The sequence below is a fragment of the Bubalus kerabau genome, chromosome 2 (genome assembly GCF_029407905.1).
Source record: "Bubalus kerabau isolate K-KA32 ecotype Philippines breed swamp buffalo chromosome 2, PCC_UOA_SB_1v2, whole genome shotgun sequence".
NCBI classification, from domain to species: domain Eukaryota; kingdom Metazoa; phylum Chordata; class Mammalia; order Artiodactyla; family Bovidae; genus Bubalus; species Bubalus kerabau.
In genome coordinates this window covers 111,464,489-111,482,137 of record NC_073625.1, presented here as the reverse complement: position 1 = coordinate 111,482,137, position 17,649 = coordinate 111,464,489, and the positions used below count along the sequence as shown (strand labels likewise).

Sequence of the window (17,649 nt, the reverse complement as noted above, 5' to 3'; positions counted from 1 at the left end):
GTCTTTCTTCCTTTCCTTCCTCTTTCTTCCTCATTTTTGTCCTCTTTATCTTTTTTGAGGTAGGGTGGATGAGTCATTACACCCTTCAACAATACAACAGTAACAAAATTAATATTGATTTCACTTCTCTAGTGTGTCATGCACCAGTCTTTTTCCCCTCCAAATTCACTTAACCTCAGAGCTTCTACATTTTATTTTATATATTTTTTTAAAGTATGCCTTTAAATAAATGGAAAGATATCACATATTCATGGGTCAAAAGACTTAATATCATTAAAATGGCAATGTTATCTTTTGCCTATCAACCTATCAACACTATAGTGCCTATCAACACTATCCCTACCAAAAAGTCAGCTTCTGTTTTGGTCAGAAGTTCACACACTGGTCAGAAAATTTATATGGAAACTCAGGGGAAGCAGGATAGCCAAAAAGAAGAATGAAGTTGGAGAACTCACACTTTACATCTTCAAAGCTTATTTAAATGGATAGAATTAGAATAGAATAGCAGAATAAAACTTAGGGGATGAAAAATATATAGAAATTAAACAACACAATCCTAAATAACCCAATTGGCCAGAAAAGAAGTCTTAGAGGAAATTAGAAAATACTTTGACATGAATGAAAATTAAACATAAAATACCAAAACTTATGGGATGCAGATAAATCAGTGCTCAGAGGGAAATTTACTCCTGTAAATACTCATATTAAAAAGGAAGAAAGCTCTCAAATCAATAATCTAAACTTCTACCTTAAGTTTATAGAGAAAATCAGACTAAACCCAAAATAAGCATGAAGGAAATTATACTGAAGTCAAAGTATTTATCTCCTTATGGAAGGAGAAATTAACTTATGGAAAGAGAAATTACAGAATAGAAAAATAATAGAGAAATAAAACTAAAATTGAAGATTGAAGAAAAATTAATACCAATCCTTCACAAATCTTCACACACAAAAAAATAGACAATAAGGGAACACATTCAGTTTATTCTGTGAGGCCAGTGTTACCCTAATACTGAAATCAGGCAAAGAATCATGAGAGGAGGAAACTACAAATATCTCTGAAGAATATAGATGCAGGGTCTTCCCTGGCAGTCCAGTGTTTAAGCACTCCTGGCTTCCACTACAGGAGGCACGGGTTAGATTGCTAGTTGGGCAACTAAGATCACACATGCCATGTGCCACATGGTCAAAAAAAAAAAAGAATATGCAAAAATCCTCACAAAAATACCTATAAATGGTGCATAAAAAGGATTATGTGTGTGCCATGTGCTTAGTTGCTCAGTCATGTCCAGCTTTTTGCGACCCCATGGACTGTAGCCCACCGGGCACCTCTGTCCTTGGGGATTCTCCAGGCTAGAATACTGGAGTGGGTGGCCATGCCCTCCTTCAGGGGATCTTCCCAACCCAGGGATTGAACCCAGGTCTCCCACATTGCAGGAGGATTCTTTACCATCCAAGCCACCAGGAAAGCCCAAGAATACTGGAGTGGATAGCCTATCCCTTCCCCAGGGGATCTTCCCGACCCAGGAATTGAACTGGGGTCTCCTGCATTGCAGGTGGATTCTGTAGCAGCTGAGATACACAGGAAGCCCAAAAATGATTATACACTGTGACTAAGTGTAGGAATATAAGATCAGTTCAATATATAAAAGATCAATCAGTGTAATATATCATATTAATAGAATGAAGGACAAGGACCACAGGATCATCTCAAGAGATGCACAAAAAACATTTGACAAATCCTAAATTCATTCTGGTGAAAAGCATTCAGCAAATTAGCAACAGAAGACAACATCCTCAACCTGATAAAGTCCATGTATAATAAACCCCAGCTAAAACTATATTTAATAATGAAAGACTGAAAAATTTGTCCTTATAATTAGGAACAAAACAAGAATGTTTATTATCACTTCTACTAGTCAGCAATGTACTGGGGGTTCTAGGACAGTTAGGCAAGAAAATGAAATATAAGTAATCAAGATTGGAAAGGAAAAATAAAGCTGTATCTATTCATAGATCATATGATCTTATAAATAGAAAATACTAAGGAATCCACAAAAAAATACTATTACAACTAATGAACAGATTCAGCAAGGTTGCAAGGTACAAAATCAATGTACAAGACTCAACTGTATTTCTTTTGCTAGCAAAGAACATTCCAAAAATAAAATTAAGAAAATTGCATTTACAAGGCATGAAAAGGTTTAGAATATTTAGGAATAAATTGAACAAAAGTACAAGATTGATACATTGAAAACTAAAATACATCACTGAAAGAAATTAAAGAAAAAGCAAATAAATGGAAAGACATCCGTGTTCAGAGATTGGAAGACAATATTGTTATTATGGCAGTACTCCCAAAGTTGATCTATAGACTCAACACATTCTCTATCAAAATCCCAGGTGCTGTTTTTGCAGAAACTGACAAATTGATCTTAAAGTTCATACAGAAATGTCAAAACAAGAACAGTCAAAACAATCTCATAAAAGAACAAACTTGGAAGACTCACACTTCACTGTGTCAAAACTTACTAAGAATCTACAGTAATCAAGACAGTGTGAACTGGCATGTGAATACATACATCAGTTCAGTTCAGTTCAGCCACTGAGTCATGTCCAACTCTTTGCGACCCCATGGACTGCAGCACGCCAGGCCTCCCTGTCCATCACCAACTAACTCCCAGAGTTTATACAATAAAACAAAATTGAGAATCCAGAAATAAGCCCTGATTTATGGTCAATTCATCTTTGACAAGGATGTCAAGACAATTCAATGGGAGTGTCAATGAAACAAATTAATAGTCAATCCTGAAAAGAGATGGCATTGTAGATAACTATACTTCAATTTAAAAAAGAAATGGAAATTTTTATTCAAGCCAAACTGAGAATTATAACCCAGGAAGCAGTTCTTCAGAAAGCCCTGAGGACTCTTCTGCCTATGTATTACTTCCTATATAGAAGCTGTGCACACTTGGACAAATACCCCAACTCTTTGAACTACTGTTTCCTCGCTCTCACATGCTCTGGTTACTAGAAGAGAATGGCAGAAGTCCCTGCCAGATCTAATCCTCCAAGGAAAGTAGAAGGAATTAGCTCATGTGCAAGTGTCTTCATTACCATCATTTTCCTTCTGGAAGGAGAGGCCCATGGGGCCACAAAGGTAGTCACTCTGCCTGAGGCTCTGGATAGTACAACACAAGGACCTTAATTCCCCTGAGTCAACCATGGTAGAGTGGAAAGTACTCAAGCCTTGAAATAGTTAAGTCTGGATTCAAATCCTAGGTTCTATCACTTTCAGCTGTGTAGCTTTCAGTAATTTATCTTCTCTCAGCCTCAGTTTCCTCCTCTGCCAAATGGGGTAATATTAGCATCTACCTCAGAGGTATGATACTTTGGCCACCTGATGCAAAGAGCCAACTCATTGTAAAAGACCCTGATTCTGGGAAAGACTGAGGGCAAAAGGAGAAGAGGGTGTGGGTAGCAGAGGATGAGATGGTTAGATAGCACCACCGACTCAATGAACATGAGTTGGAGCAAACTCTGGGAGATGGTGAAGGACAGGGAAGCCTGGCATGCTGCAGTCCATGGGGTCACAGAGAGTCAAACACAACTTAGCAACTGAACAACAGCAACAGAGGTATGGAAAGGTACCTGGGTCCACCCTAACTATGTTCCTTTTCTTATATGCTTTATAAAGACCTTGAACCCTTCCTTAAAGAGTTCAGACACAGTTTAGAAGAAATAGAACTGACACACAAAAAATTATCCATCAAATTTTCCCTCAAGGAGCTGCAGGGTTCAGCAGAGCACAGTTAGATAGCAATGTTAAGACTTTCCAGGATTCACGAGTGGAGCAGCAGCTTCATTTCTAGCCTATTGCTTATCGCACATGGGTTCCCCTTCTCAGATGATTTAAATCTGTTCACAGAGTCTACAATCTTAGATACACAAATGCTAGGTGGTATAAGAAAATAAGGGCTTCCCTGGGAGGTCAGCTGGTAAAAAATCCACCTGCAATACAGGAGACCCTGGTTTGATTCCTGGGTCAGGAAGATCCTCTGGAGAAGGGATAGGCTACCCATTCCAGTATTCTTGGGCTTCCCTGGTGGCTCAGCTGGTAAAGAATATGCCTGCAATGCAGGAGACCTGGGTTCGATCCCTGGGTTGGGAAGATCTCCTGGAGGAGGGCATGGCCACCCACTCCAGTATTCTTGCCTGGAGAATCCCCATGGACAGAGGAGCCTGGAAGGCTACACAGTCCATGGGTCACAAAGAGTTGGACATGACTGAGAGACTAAGCACATACAAAAAAAAAGTACATGAATTTTGGATTCAGAAAGAATGGATTTGAATTCTAACTCATATGCTTATTAGCCATGTCCTTGGTCAAACCATTTGCCATCTTGGTCCCTTCACACAGGAGGGGGACAGCACTAACAATTACCTTGCAGGTTCAGGGCAATGACTAAAATGATGTAAGTAGAGTGCCAGGCACAGGGTGAGAGGCTGATAAACGGCAGCTATGCCTACTCAGACTGTCACATCATAAAGCTGACGTCCTTACCAGAGGGAAAGAAGCCTCACCAGTAGTAACAGCCACACTGATCTGGATGAAAGCTGTCAGTGTGGCCATTTTTCAAACCCAGAGAGATTCCACCTCATCACTCTCCCTTACCCAAAAGTTATAGGCTTCTGTTCCTGAGTTTCTTTAAATCTCCAAAGTGCCCAGAAGTGACTGATACATTTGGCTTCTGGTGGATATTACTGAATGATGGCTTCTTTGTGGGGAAATACATCCTGCTTGAACTCACTCGGGTACTTGCGGATGATTCTGAAGGGCTGGTTGTTCACATCTGTCTTTGTTGTGTGGCAGACATATTTCTCATTTAACTTGACAGGGTATTTCAGGACAGAGAACACCCTGTAGAAGCCATGCATCTGCTCCTCCAGGACCTCCACTGTACTGCGGTTGCTTAGGTCCCTCTCTGCCCGGTCCAACCAGGTGACATTGGGCATGACGTACCAGCCCTTGGAGACGCATGTGGCCACGTCCTCATCATCAATCTTATCAAACTGCACCTGGGCATTTCAGAGTCTGGTTGGAAAAAATAACAAAACAATTAGTTCTTTTTTTAATTTCAGCCACAAGAGGATCAGGCTAGCAGAAATCTTGCCCTGAGTTTTTCCATTAACCCTTATATAGGCAACACATCTTGAGGTTCACCATAGTTGAAATTTTGATCCAGGCACAGTGAGAGGATATCAGGATACACACATGCTCCTGCCCTCATCTACCACTACCGGTCTCATCTACCACTGCTGTCTTTATTTTTGGAAACTTACCCTACTTGAGGGGATTCATTTCAGACTCTGCCGCCCTCAGATACCCTGCTGAGAATCACAGAAGATAGCAAATAATTATCAGCACCACTTTCCCGTCTCTTCCAATTCTTGCCCTGAGGAATTCTGCCATGCCTCCCTCCACCTTCATGAGACCACTCTCCATGTAATCCTGCAAAGAGTGAGGAGCCTTGGGGCACTATAGAGATCCACTGGTTCAGTCCAATCTTACATTTTAATAGTGAGAAGAGTGAGAAAATGAAGCCTGGAAAATCTAAATAATTTGACCAGAGTCATAGAATTACCTCTTGGGCCTCCTGACTCCCAACACAGGGCTATTCTCCCCAAACCACACATCATATCTCAGAGTTTTCACATAGGTATTATGAAACATTTTGGCTTTTCAGTGTTACAGTTTGATGAGTTTGGGATAGGACCAATGTTTTTGTTATGTTTTGTTTGCTTGTTTGAATGAATGAATGATGTATTCAGGTGTGGATGTAATACCTGCAGTTCAGAGCAATATTTTTAGATAAGTTGAACTGACATTCTAAATTCCTAACTCTCATCATGGGAATAAGAAATACGTATAATAATTTGAGTAGAAGAGAAAAAGTAAGAACATCAGAAGAAAAAATTTGTAGGTCTATCTTTGTGAACAGAGGCAGAGCTTGAAACCAAGTTAATCCAATAATTCCCTTACCTTCTACTATTTGCTTATTTGTACTTTGACCTCTTCCATTTGGTGTGATGGCTGAGCATTTGTAGACAGCTTCATCCATGAAATCCACATTTCTTAATAAAAGTGATAGAATCCCCTCAGAAATTTCCTCCAGATCCACAGAGACTCTTCCCTCATACAAGAAGCTTTGTTCCTCTAGTTGCTCGGTGTTATTGCTAAACTGATAAAGCAACTGAGAGAAAACTTTGGCAAAATCATAGTACCTGAAAAATTGGTAATATTCTTTATCATCCTCTACCTCATATTCCTCTTTGATGTCTTCTTGTTTCCAAGCAAACTCAAGATTTTCTGTGCCCTCCACAAAGAAGAAATGACAGGAAAGAGTGACATCAGTGGAAGGATGGGCCCGTAACTCTCCTATAGACACTGAGGACAGCAAAGAAGAAATGAAGCTAGTCAAGCATTTATAAAGCCCAGCGAACACTGCAGCACATAGGATTTAACAACAGATCAAATAAATCACTCTAGCTATTTCAAGCACAAAGGAGTTTAGTACAGAGAATTAGACATTTATAAAATCATTGGAAGGCTAGAGAAATGAGTCCAAAGAAGGGAATGAACTGAGACTTTGGTCCTTTTCTGCTTTAGACTCTAAACTGACTTCCGATTTGAGAACTAAAACATAGGCTCTTTTTTGAGTCATGGGCGTTCAGACTTGGACGAGAAATATACCATGGGCTTTCCAGAATCTCCAGCTTAGCCACTGCAGATCTGGGGACTTCTTACCTCCATAATCACTTGATCTCTTCATATAGATTTTATGTGTTCTGTTTCTCTGGAGAACTCTAACTAATATATCAGGTAACGTTTATTAAATTTTACCATGCATTAGACATATTCTCTGGAGAAGGCAATGGCACCCCACTCCAGTACTCTTGCCTGGAAAATCCCATGGATGGAGGAGCCTGGTAGGCTGCAGTCCATGGGGTCGCGAAGAGTCGGGCACGACTGAGCGACTTCACTTTCACTTTTCACTTTCATGCATTGGAGAAGGAAATGGGAACCTACTCCAATATTCTTGCCTGGAGAATCCCAGGGACAGAGGAGCCTAGTGGGCTGCCGTCTATGGGGTCACACAGAGTCAGACACGACTGAAGCGACTTAGCAGCAGCAGCAGCAGACATATTCTAAGAGCTTTTCCTGATCTAATTCATTTAATCTGCATACTTACACCAAGGTAGATACTATTATTATCTTCAATGTATTGTACTACTGAGAAAACCAAGGCACAGTGAAGTGAAGTAAGTTGTTCAAGGACACACAGCAAGTGAGAAATAGGGCTATGATTCAGACCGCAATAGCCTGGCCACACAGCTCTCTGTCTGAACTGGGTTCTATCTTCTAACAGTAGTTCACTTCACTTCAGTCACTCAGTCGTGTCTGACTCTTTGCGACCCCATGAACCGCAGCACTCCAGGCAACCCTGTCCATCACCAACTCCCTGAAAGAAAGTGAAAGTGAAGTTGCTCAGTCGCTCAGTCATGTCCGACTCTTTGCGACCCCATGGACTGTAGCCTACCAGGCTCCTTCCTCCATGGGATTCTCCAGGCAAGAGTGCTGGAGTGGGTTGCCATTTCCTTCTCCAGGGGATCTTCCCTACCCAGGGATCGAACCTGGGTCTCCTGAATTCCAGGCAGACGCTTTAACCTCTGAGCCACCAAGTCTACCCAAACTCATGTCCATTGAGTCAGTGATGCCATCCAACCATCTCATCCTCTGTCATCCCCTTCCTCCTCCTGCCTTCAATCTTTCCCAACATCAGGGTCTTTTCAAATCAGTCAGCTCTTTGCATCAAGTGGCCAAAATATTGGCGTTTCAGCTTCAACATCAGTCCTTCCAATGAATATTCAGGACTGATTTCCTTTAGATGGACTGGTTGGATCTCCTTGCAGTCCAAGGAACTCTCAAGGGTCTTCTCCAACACAGTTCAAAAGCATCAATTCTTTGGCCCTCAGCTTTCTTTATAGTCCAACTCTCATATCCATACATGACCACTGGAAAAACCATAGCCTTGACTAGACCGACTTTTGTTGGCAGAGTAATGTCTCTGCTTTTTAACACTCTGTCTAGGTTGGTCATAACTTTCCTTCCAAGGAGTAGGCGTCTTTTAATTTCATGGCTGCAATCACCATTTGCAGTGACTTTGGAGCCCCAAAAAATAAAGTCAGCTATTGTTTCCACTGTTTCCCCACCTATTTACCATGAAGTGATGGGACTGGATGCCATGATCTTAGTTTTCTGAATGTTGAGCTTTAAGCCAACTTTTTCACTCTCCTCTTTCACTTTCATCAAGAGGCTCTTTAGTTCTTCTTCACTTTCTGCCATAAGGGTTGTGTCATCTGCATATCTGCTGCTGCTGCTAAGTCATGTCAGTCATGTCTGACTTTGTGCAATCCCATAGATGGCAGCCTACCAGGGTCCCACCCCTGGGATTCTCCAGTAAAGAATACTGGAGTGGGTTGCCATTTCCTTCTCCAGTGTGCATATCTGAGGTTATTGATATTTCTCCCTGCAATCTTGATTCCACCTTGTGCTTCATCCAGCCCAGCATTTCTCATGATGTACTCTGCATATAAGTTAAATAAGCAGGGTGACAATATACAGCCTTGACATACTCCTTTTCCTATTGGGAACCAGTCTGTTGTTTCATGTCCAGTTCTAACTATTGCTTTCTGACCGTAGGCACTCGTTCTAAGTTTAATGAATAAACAAAGTGACTAATGAAATAAATGATCAAATGAATATAAAGAAAGACAGATGACAATGGAAAAAGGAGTCAGGGAGAAACCACTTGTCTGCCCTTTAGAAGGATGGATTTGCATATAAGAAAACGAAATGCCTTCCTGCTCAGATCGTTATTTGTCTGACATGGTTATCATCAAGAAGCAGTGAATTACACTGTAAAAACTCTTCTTAGATTTTAAATCCAAGTTCTAAGTTTAAGAACTAAGTTGCTAAACTTAAATTTAGTTCTAAGTTTTCTTTACTAGTCATTTGTAATTAGGCAAGTCAATCTCTCTTATGCTATAGTTTTCTTACATATAATTAGGGTAGGAACATCTGTCCCAGCGTTGTTATGAAATGCCTTGGGATCTTCAGTTCAGTTCAGTTCAGTTCAGTCGCTCAGTCGTGTCCGACTCTTTGCGACCCCATGAATTGCAGCACGCCAGGCCTCCCTGTCAATCACCAACTCCCGGAGTTCACTCAGACTCACGTCCATCGAGTCAGTGATGCCATCCAGCCATCTCATCCTCTGTTGTCCCCTTCTCCTCCTGCCCCGAATCCCTCCCAGCATCAGAGTCTTTTCCAATGAGTCACTCTTCGCATGAGGTGGCCAGAGTACTGGAGTTTCAGCTTCAGCATCATTCCTTCCAAAGAAATCCCAGGGCTGATCTCCTTCAGGATGGACTGGTTGGATCTCCTTGCAGTCCAAGGGACTCTCAAGAGTCTTCTCCAACACTACAGTTCAAAAGCATCAATTCTTCGGCGCTCATCTTTCTTCACAGTCCAACTCTCACATCCATACATGACCACTGGAAAAACCATAGCCTTGACTAGATGCACCTTTGTTGGCAAAGTAATGTCTCTGCTTTTGAATATGCTATCTAGGTTGGTCATAACTTTCCTTCCAAGGAGTAAGCGTCTTTTAATTTCATGGCTGCAGTCACCATCTGTAGTGATTTTGGAGCCCAGAAAAATAAAGTCTGACACTGTTTCCCCATCTATTTCCCATGAAGTGATGGGACCGGATGCCACGATCTTAGTTTTCTGAATGTTGAGCTTTAAGCCAACTTTTTCACTCTCCACTTTCACTTTCATCAAGAGGCTTTTTCGTTCCTCTTCACTTTCTGCCATAAGGGTGGTGTTATCTGCATATCTGACGTTATTGATATTTCTCCTGGCAATCTTGATTCCAGCTTGTGTTTCTTCCTGTCCAGCGTTTCTCATGATGTACTCTGCATACAAGTTAAACAAGCAGGGTGACAATATACAACCTTGACGTACTCCTTTTCCTATTTGGAACCAGTTTGTTGTTCCATGTCCAGTTCTCACTGTTGCTTCCTGACCTGCATACAGGTTTCTCAAGAGGCAGATCAGATGGTCTGGTATTCCCATCTCTTTCAGAATTTTCCACAGTTTATTGTGATCCACACAGTCAAAGGCTTTGGCATAGTCAATAAAGCAGAAATAGATGTTTTTCTGGAACTCTCTTGCTTTTTCCATGATCCAGCGGATGTTGGCAATTTGATCTCTGGTTCCTCTGCCTTTTCTAAAACCAGCTTGAACATCAGGAAGTTCAGGGTTCACATATTGCTGAAGCCTGGCTTGGAGAATTTTGAGCATTACTTTACTAGCATGTGAGATGAGTGCAATTGTGCGGTAGTTTGAGCATTCTTTGGCATTGCCTTTCTTAGGGATTGGAATGAAAACTGACCTTTTCCAGTCTGTGGCCACTGCTGAGTTTTCCAAATTTGCTGGCATATTGAGTGCAGCACTTTCACAGCATCATCTTTCAGGATTTGAAGTGGCTCAACTGGAATTCCATCACCTCCACTAGCTTTGTTCGTAGTGATGCTTTCTAAGGCCCACTTGACTTCACATTCCAGGATGTCTGGCTCTAGGTGACTGATCACAGCATTGTGATTATCTGGGTCGTGAAGATCTTTTTTGTACAGTTCTTCTGTGTATTCTTGCCACCTCTTCTTAATATCTTCTGCTTCTGTTAGGTCCATACCATTTCTGTCCTTTATTGAGCCCATCTTTGCATGAAATGTTCCCTTGGTATCTCTAATTTTCTTGAAGAGATCTCTAGTCTTTCCCATTCTGTTGTTTTCCTCTATTTCTTTGCATTGATCGCTAAGGAAGGCTTTCTTATCTCTTCTTGCTATTCTTTGGAACTCTGCATTCAGATGCTTATACCTTTCCTTTTCTCCTTTGCTTTTCGCTTCTCTTCTTCTCACAGCTATTTGTAAGGCCTCCCCAGACAACCATTTTGCTTTTCTGCATTTCTTTTCCATGGAGGTGGTCTTGATCCCTGTCTCCTGTACAATGTCATAAACCTCATTCCATAGTTCATCAGGCACTCTATCAGATCTAGGCCCTTAAATCTATTTCTCACTTCCACTGTATAGTCATAAGGGATTTGATTTAGGTCATATCTGAATGGTCTAGTGATTTTCCCTACTTTCTTCAATTTAAGTCTGAATTTGGCAATAAGGAGTTCATGATCTGAGCCACAGTCAGCTCCCAGTCTTGTTTTTGTTGACTGTATAGAGCTTCTCCATCTTTGGCTACAAAGAACATAATCAATCTGATTTCGGTGTTAACCATCTGGTGATGTCCATGTATAGAGTCTTCTCTTGTGTTGTTGGAAGAGGGTATTTGCAATGACCAGTGCATTTTCTTGGCAAAACTCTATTAGTCTTTGGCCTGCTTCATTCGGTATTCCAAGGCCAAATTTGCCTGTTACTCCAGGTGTTTCTTGACTTCCTACTTTTGCATTCCAGTCCCCTATAATGAAAAGGACATCTTTTTTGGGTGTTAGTTCTAACAGGTCTTGTACGTCTTCATAGAACCATTCAACTTCAGCTTCTTCAGCGTTACTGGTTGGGGCATAGACTTGGATTGCTGTGATATTGAATGGTTTGCCTTGGAAACGAACAGAGATCATTCTGTCGTTTTTAGATTGCATCCAAGTACTGCATTTTGGACTCTTTTGTTGACCATGATGGCTACTCCATTTCTTCTGAGGCATCTTGGGATCTTAGGGACACTTTTTATATGACAAGGTTCAATCATTTTCCAGAGGGACAGAAGGAGTGCATCCAAGTATTGTATTTCGGACTCTTTTGTTGACCATGATGTCTACTCCATTTCTTCTGAGGGATCTTGGGATCTTAGGGACACTTTTTATATGACAAGGTTCAATCATTTTCCAGAGGGACAGAAGGAGTGGACCAGATGGATGGATACCTTAGTAAGCTTCCACTCTTCCCAGTCTCTTTCATAAAAATGTGCAGTTCACTCATGAAAGGTCCTTAATTCTAGCTTCTCAGGTTATATCCAGGAGGTCTTGCTACAGCTGTATACTTTCTAGCCCCAAGGGAAAAGGTCTTAGACTCAGGAATCCAAAGGCTCTAGTCAAAGAATCATGAAACAGGAACTCTCGATGATGTAATTGGTAATATAAAAGCCAAGCTCTGACTGATTTGCCTGCAGATGGTCCTACTTGAATCCGAGTAACCCTTTTGTCTATTTCAATCTGTTTTATTTCTAGGCCTTTGTATCTTTAGCTTCCCAAGGTCCAAGAAACTGAGTCAAAAGCTCAGCTGAAAGATACCATATCTAAAGCACCTCGTATTAGACTGTCACTGTTGCTAAAAATACATTATTAGCTTTCTCTTTTTCACTTACATATATACCCTTTCCTTTAATTTATTTGGTTGGGTTGTTCCTAACTATGAATGGATTACCATTTCACTTTGCCTTACTTCTCCCTTCTACACACACACACACACACAGTAGCCAAGCATCCAAAGAAAAGAACCAGTAAATGTAATCTGGGTGGACCTGGCCTTGCACTAACTCCTGATTCGATCCCTGGCTGCATCTCCTAAGGATGCCTTCCACTGCTGCCAGCTTTAAGAGACTGGCAGAGCTGCTGAAGGTCCCTGAGAAACTGAATGTATCTGAAATCTATAAATGTGTTTGATCACTTTTCAAGTAATTATATTGCAGGTTTTGGATACATGTGATTTTTTTAAAGAAATTTTTGCATATATGTTTTTGGATAGCTGAATTGCATTAACTTTTTCACCGTCATGGGGTTGCCAAGAGTCAGACACGACTGAGCGACTGATCTGATCTGATATACTATTTATCTCAACATTTTTGAAGAACTGAATATAAAAACTTATACAAACTCTGTGTTGACTGCCCATCCAGAATTTTTAGGACAGACCTGATCTCAAATATTCTGTGATGCTATACTCTAAATCGATATTAATCAGGCACTTGAAGTGGGGAGGACTGTCCAGATTTTTTTTTTAATTGAAGGAGTTCGAATTATAGATGTAAATAAGTGTAATTATCCAGATATGGCCTCGAATGAGCAATTCAAGTTGTCGGTGCAGGCGGCAAGGCTTTTCTCATTTAAAAACATGAAAACAGAGTAAACAATAATGCTTTACTACTTGGGTTTGTTAGATTTTCCCATCTGTTCTTCACCATTTCCTGGTAAACAAATAGGGCGTTGTTAATACCATCTTTAAAAAAATGAGAAAACTGAGGTTCAGAGAGATTAAGTCATTTGTTTGTTTCTTTTTTAACCTCCAAATCAATATTTCCCTCACTATCCCAAGTTGTTTCAGAACTATCCATAAAGATTTTTTGAAAAGTGACTCACCTACATTATGAATAAGTAGAAGTATGTTGAAAGTCACCAAAAAGAAAGACATTCCATAAGGAACAGAAAGAAAAGCAGAAAATTTGCTTCAGCTAAGAAAGAATGTGAACCAGCACAACCCAGCCGCCACCCCACTGGGTCCAAGAAAGGCCCCCACAGACACCACTGTCAAGCCCCACACCCACCGGATGCACTCAGCTGACAGAGGCTTCCAGCACGTCCGTATTCTGTGTGAGATTGTCCACTGAGTCAAGTTCACCCAGGCTGATCGTAGACAGTTTGTTTGATTTGCTATATGAACCTGGAACTCTATTTCTACAATATGCAAGTCTGTCTCTATAGGCGAGTTACATTTGAATTATTCTGGATCAGAGTTAGCCCTAAGATGATGTTTGACAGATCAGTGACAGCTTCCTGAGCAATTGTCACTGGTCTTTCTGGATGTTGCTTGGGGGAAGTCAGCAGTAGGGGAAATATGACTAGTAGATATCCAGGTGCGTCTGAAAGTTACGGATTGATGCTTCCCAAACAGAGAAAAATAACAAGAGACAGTACTAAACACATCTGCCTAGCCAGGGCAGCACTTTACTGGGAATGGTATGAACAAGCCTGGGACATCTTTGGAGCGGGTAGAAAGGGCTCGGGGAATACTCAGCCTCTTTAATAAGCTCTGACCAGACCACCTGACCTGCCTCTTGAGAAATCTGTATGCAGGTCAGGAAGCAATAGTTAGAACTGGACATGGAACAACAGACTGGTTCTAAATAGGAAAAGGAGTACATCAAGGCTGTATATTGTTATCCTGCTTATTTAACTTATATGCTGAGTACATCATGAGAAACGCTGGACAGGAAGAAACACAAGCTGGAATCAAGATTGCCGGGAGAAATAGCAACAACCTCAGATATGCAGATGACACCACTCTTATGGCAGAAAGTGAAGAGGAACCAAAAAGCCTCTTGATGAAAGTGAAAGTGGAGAGTGAAAAAGTTGGCTTAAAGCTCAACATTCAGAAAACGAAGATCATGGCATTCAGTCCCATCACTTCATGGGAAATAGATGGGGAAACAGTGGAAATAGTGTCAGACTTTTTTGGGGCTCCAAAATCACTGCCGATGGTGACTGCAGCCATGAAATTAAAAGACGCTTACTCCTTGGAAGGAAAGTTATGACCAACCTAGATAGCATATTCAAAAGCAGAGACATTACTTTGCCAACAAAGATCCATCTAGTCAAGACTATGGTTTTTCCAGTAGTCAGGTATGGATGTGAGAGTTGGACTGTGAAGAAAGATGAGCACCGAAGAATTGATGCTTTTGACCTGTGGTGTTGGAGAAGACTCTTGAGAGTCCCTTGGACTACAAGGAGATCCAACCAGTCCATCCTAAAGGAGATCAGCCCTGGGATTTCTTTGGAGGGAATGATGCTAAAGCTGAAACTCCAGTACTTTGGCCACCTCATGCGAAGAGTTGACTCACTGGAAAAGACTCTGATGCTGGGAGGGATTGGGAGCAGGAGGAGAAGGGGACGACAGAAGAAGAGATGGCTGGATGGCATCACTGACTCGATGGACGTGAGTTTGAGTGAACTCCGGGAGTTGGTGATGGACTGGGAGGCCTGGCGTGCTGCGATTCATGGGGTCACAAAGAGTTGGACACGACTGAGCGACTGAACTGAACTGAACTGAACTGACATAAATGTACATCTGCAGCAAGTAAAGGCCTGGATCCAGTCTCCCTCTCCAGTCTCGTCTCTCACTATTCCCCTACACCTGAGGTTCCACCAGTAGCATCCCTAAGTCATGGTGCTATTCCAACCCTCCTTGCCTGGCACATCCTCTATCACCACCACCCTCATCTGCCCTCCACAACTCACTTGTTATTCAAAATTCCACCACTTCCTATCATCTATTCAGGAGAAAAATAGAACTCCACAGTCCCCCAGGTCTATGATACATCATAATAAGGGCAAATATATATATCAAATATTAACAAATGCCAAATTTAATATTCAAAATAAGCCTGTGAAATGATTGCTATTATCTCTATTTTTTTCCTCTTCTTTATTATCTCCATTTTATAAGTGAGGAAACTAAGGCATAGAGAGGGTAAATAATTCATCAGGGTTACACAGAACCAAGATGCTCATTTTTCAGGTTAGTTGAAGCCTGTCATGTCACCTAAATTCTGTCCTGATAATCCCTGCACTTTCACTGAAAACCTCGGGATGTCTCATCACCTAGGGTCTCCACCAAAAGAACAGGAAGCTCATGGCTGATGAAGCAGATGGTTTGTGGAGTCTTTTCGCTAGAAGCCTATTGGACCCTGGAGAATATGTGCTCTGTGCATTGAATATTAAAGATACAGAAGTCTTCAGAAGAACAAGAGGGTAAAGAAACAGCCCTTGCTAGTAAATGTCTAAATAAAGCATTTCTGGGGTCAGTGGGATAAGCGGAAAGAGTCTTTGCTAAAAATATATACTCTGACTAGGAATATGACTAGTGACAACTACTGATTTAAGAAACATCTCCCCATGGTGTATGTAGCAAAAATTTTTAAGATAGATCTAAAGTAATAAAAGATAATATGTCAGATAGCAGTTACTAGAGCTACAGATAGTTAATAGAGACTGTAGTCAAATGTCATAAAGATAAAAAGTTGTAGGAATATAAAATGCCTTTTCAACTCAATGAAATTTCATTATCTATTTTCAAGATTAAAAGTTTTTCATCATTATTAAAGATATAAATCCTAAAGCCATCCTGATTCCCTCACCTGGTTAGACATAATCATTCTTCCATACTTCCAACATATTTTGTACTTCTATATAGGGCTCTCACACATTTAATAGAGGATATTTTAATGACTCTAATAGTAACACATTTTAATCGCTTTAAAATGTTAGAAAAATGGAAAAGAATAAAGAAGAATATTACAATCATTTGTAAGTCCATCACCCAGACAACCACTACTACCATTTTGGGAATATGTACACATACTCAGTATGTGTACTTTTTAAGAGAGCTAAATTTGTATACAATTTAGTGTGCAGTTTAAATTTCCTCATGACACTGTTTCATGATCATTTCTTCATCATTAAAATTCCTACAATCTGGTCTACTCTTTTTTATAGTTATGTATGTGCATATCTTATCATCCCTACTAGACTGTAAGCCTCCTAAGGGCCTGCCTAGGTCCTCTCTTCCATATTTCCTTAACTGTGTTCCACATGTCACAGAGACCCAATATGTATTTATTGCCTTAATTAAATTAAATTTAATTTAGTGTAATATTCTTACAAATTTTCATTCTATAATGGGAAAAAGCAGAAAAAAGAAATTCATACACTACTGAAGATGAGCGTCAACTGTGCCAAAGCAGAAGCTCTAGCAGTGTACCCCAGTATTGCCTCTAGGACTTGTACCCTTTTCACCTCTCGTTTACAGAAAGCCTATGAGAAGATTATGAACTAGCTTGATGTACAGGCATACATGGTCCCCTTTAGGGACCACATACAGTTGGAGTAGATACCTAAATAATTCAGGCATGTTATCCATCATTTGGCTCTCCAGTTCACAATCAAGGCCTATAATTGTCCCAAAGAGTCTGTTTATTGAAAGAGCTTACCTGTATCACAGCTGGTCCCTCTGATCAGCTAGGTGAGAAGCAAGTGAGATGGGAGTCAGCATGTCTTCAGAGGAATGGTTGTGTGGCAGTCCTCAGGGAGAGGGCTTGGTGATACTGTTATTATCAAGCTGTTGCAGCAAAAGCTCAGCAAAGAGCTCTGTGAGATGTAATATGTCTCATGGCAAAATTTGTTGACTTAAAAAAAAAGTGCTTGCGAGGCATTATGGCTGAAGAGTGGAACTAGTAGAACACCATCAAGTCCAATACTGGAGAATCATTCTGCACCCAACTTTTAAAAATCACATTTTTGAAGAATATCTAAATAACATGGAAAATGCTCACTATACAATTTTTAGTGAACAAAATTAAAATACAAAACTTAACATATGTTTATACACATGTATTATTTCAGTTTTGTGAGGGAAAAAAATGTGTGCATATAGAAAAGGAAGGAAATACATTAAAAACTCAGTAGTGGTTACTTCTGGATGGTGAGATTATGTGTGATTTTTTTAGTTGTTTTTTATTACACATCT

At 40.6% G+C, this 17,649-nt stretch overlaps 1 long non-coding RNA gene across 1 annotated transcript; it reads left to right on the top strand.

Moving 5' to 3' along the window:
* The first annotated feature begins 3,380 nt into the window (after positions 1-3,380).
* On the top strand, positions 3,381-6,755 carry LOC129644851 (uncharacterized). The gene is made up of 3 exons (XR_008711016.1): positions 3,381-3,637; positions 4,899-5,002; positions 6,356-6,755. It is a non-coding gene; the product is annotated as an uncharacterized LOC129644851 (long non-coding RNA).
* Positions 6,756-17,649: the final 10,894 nt, after the last annotated feature.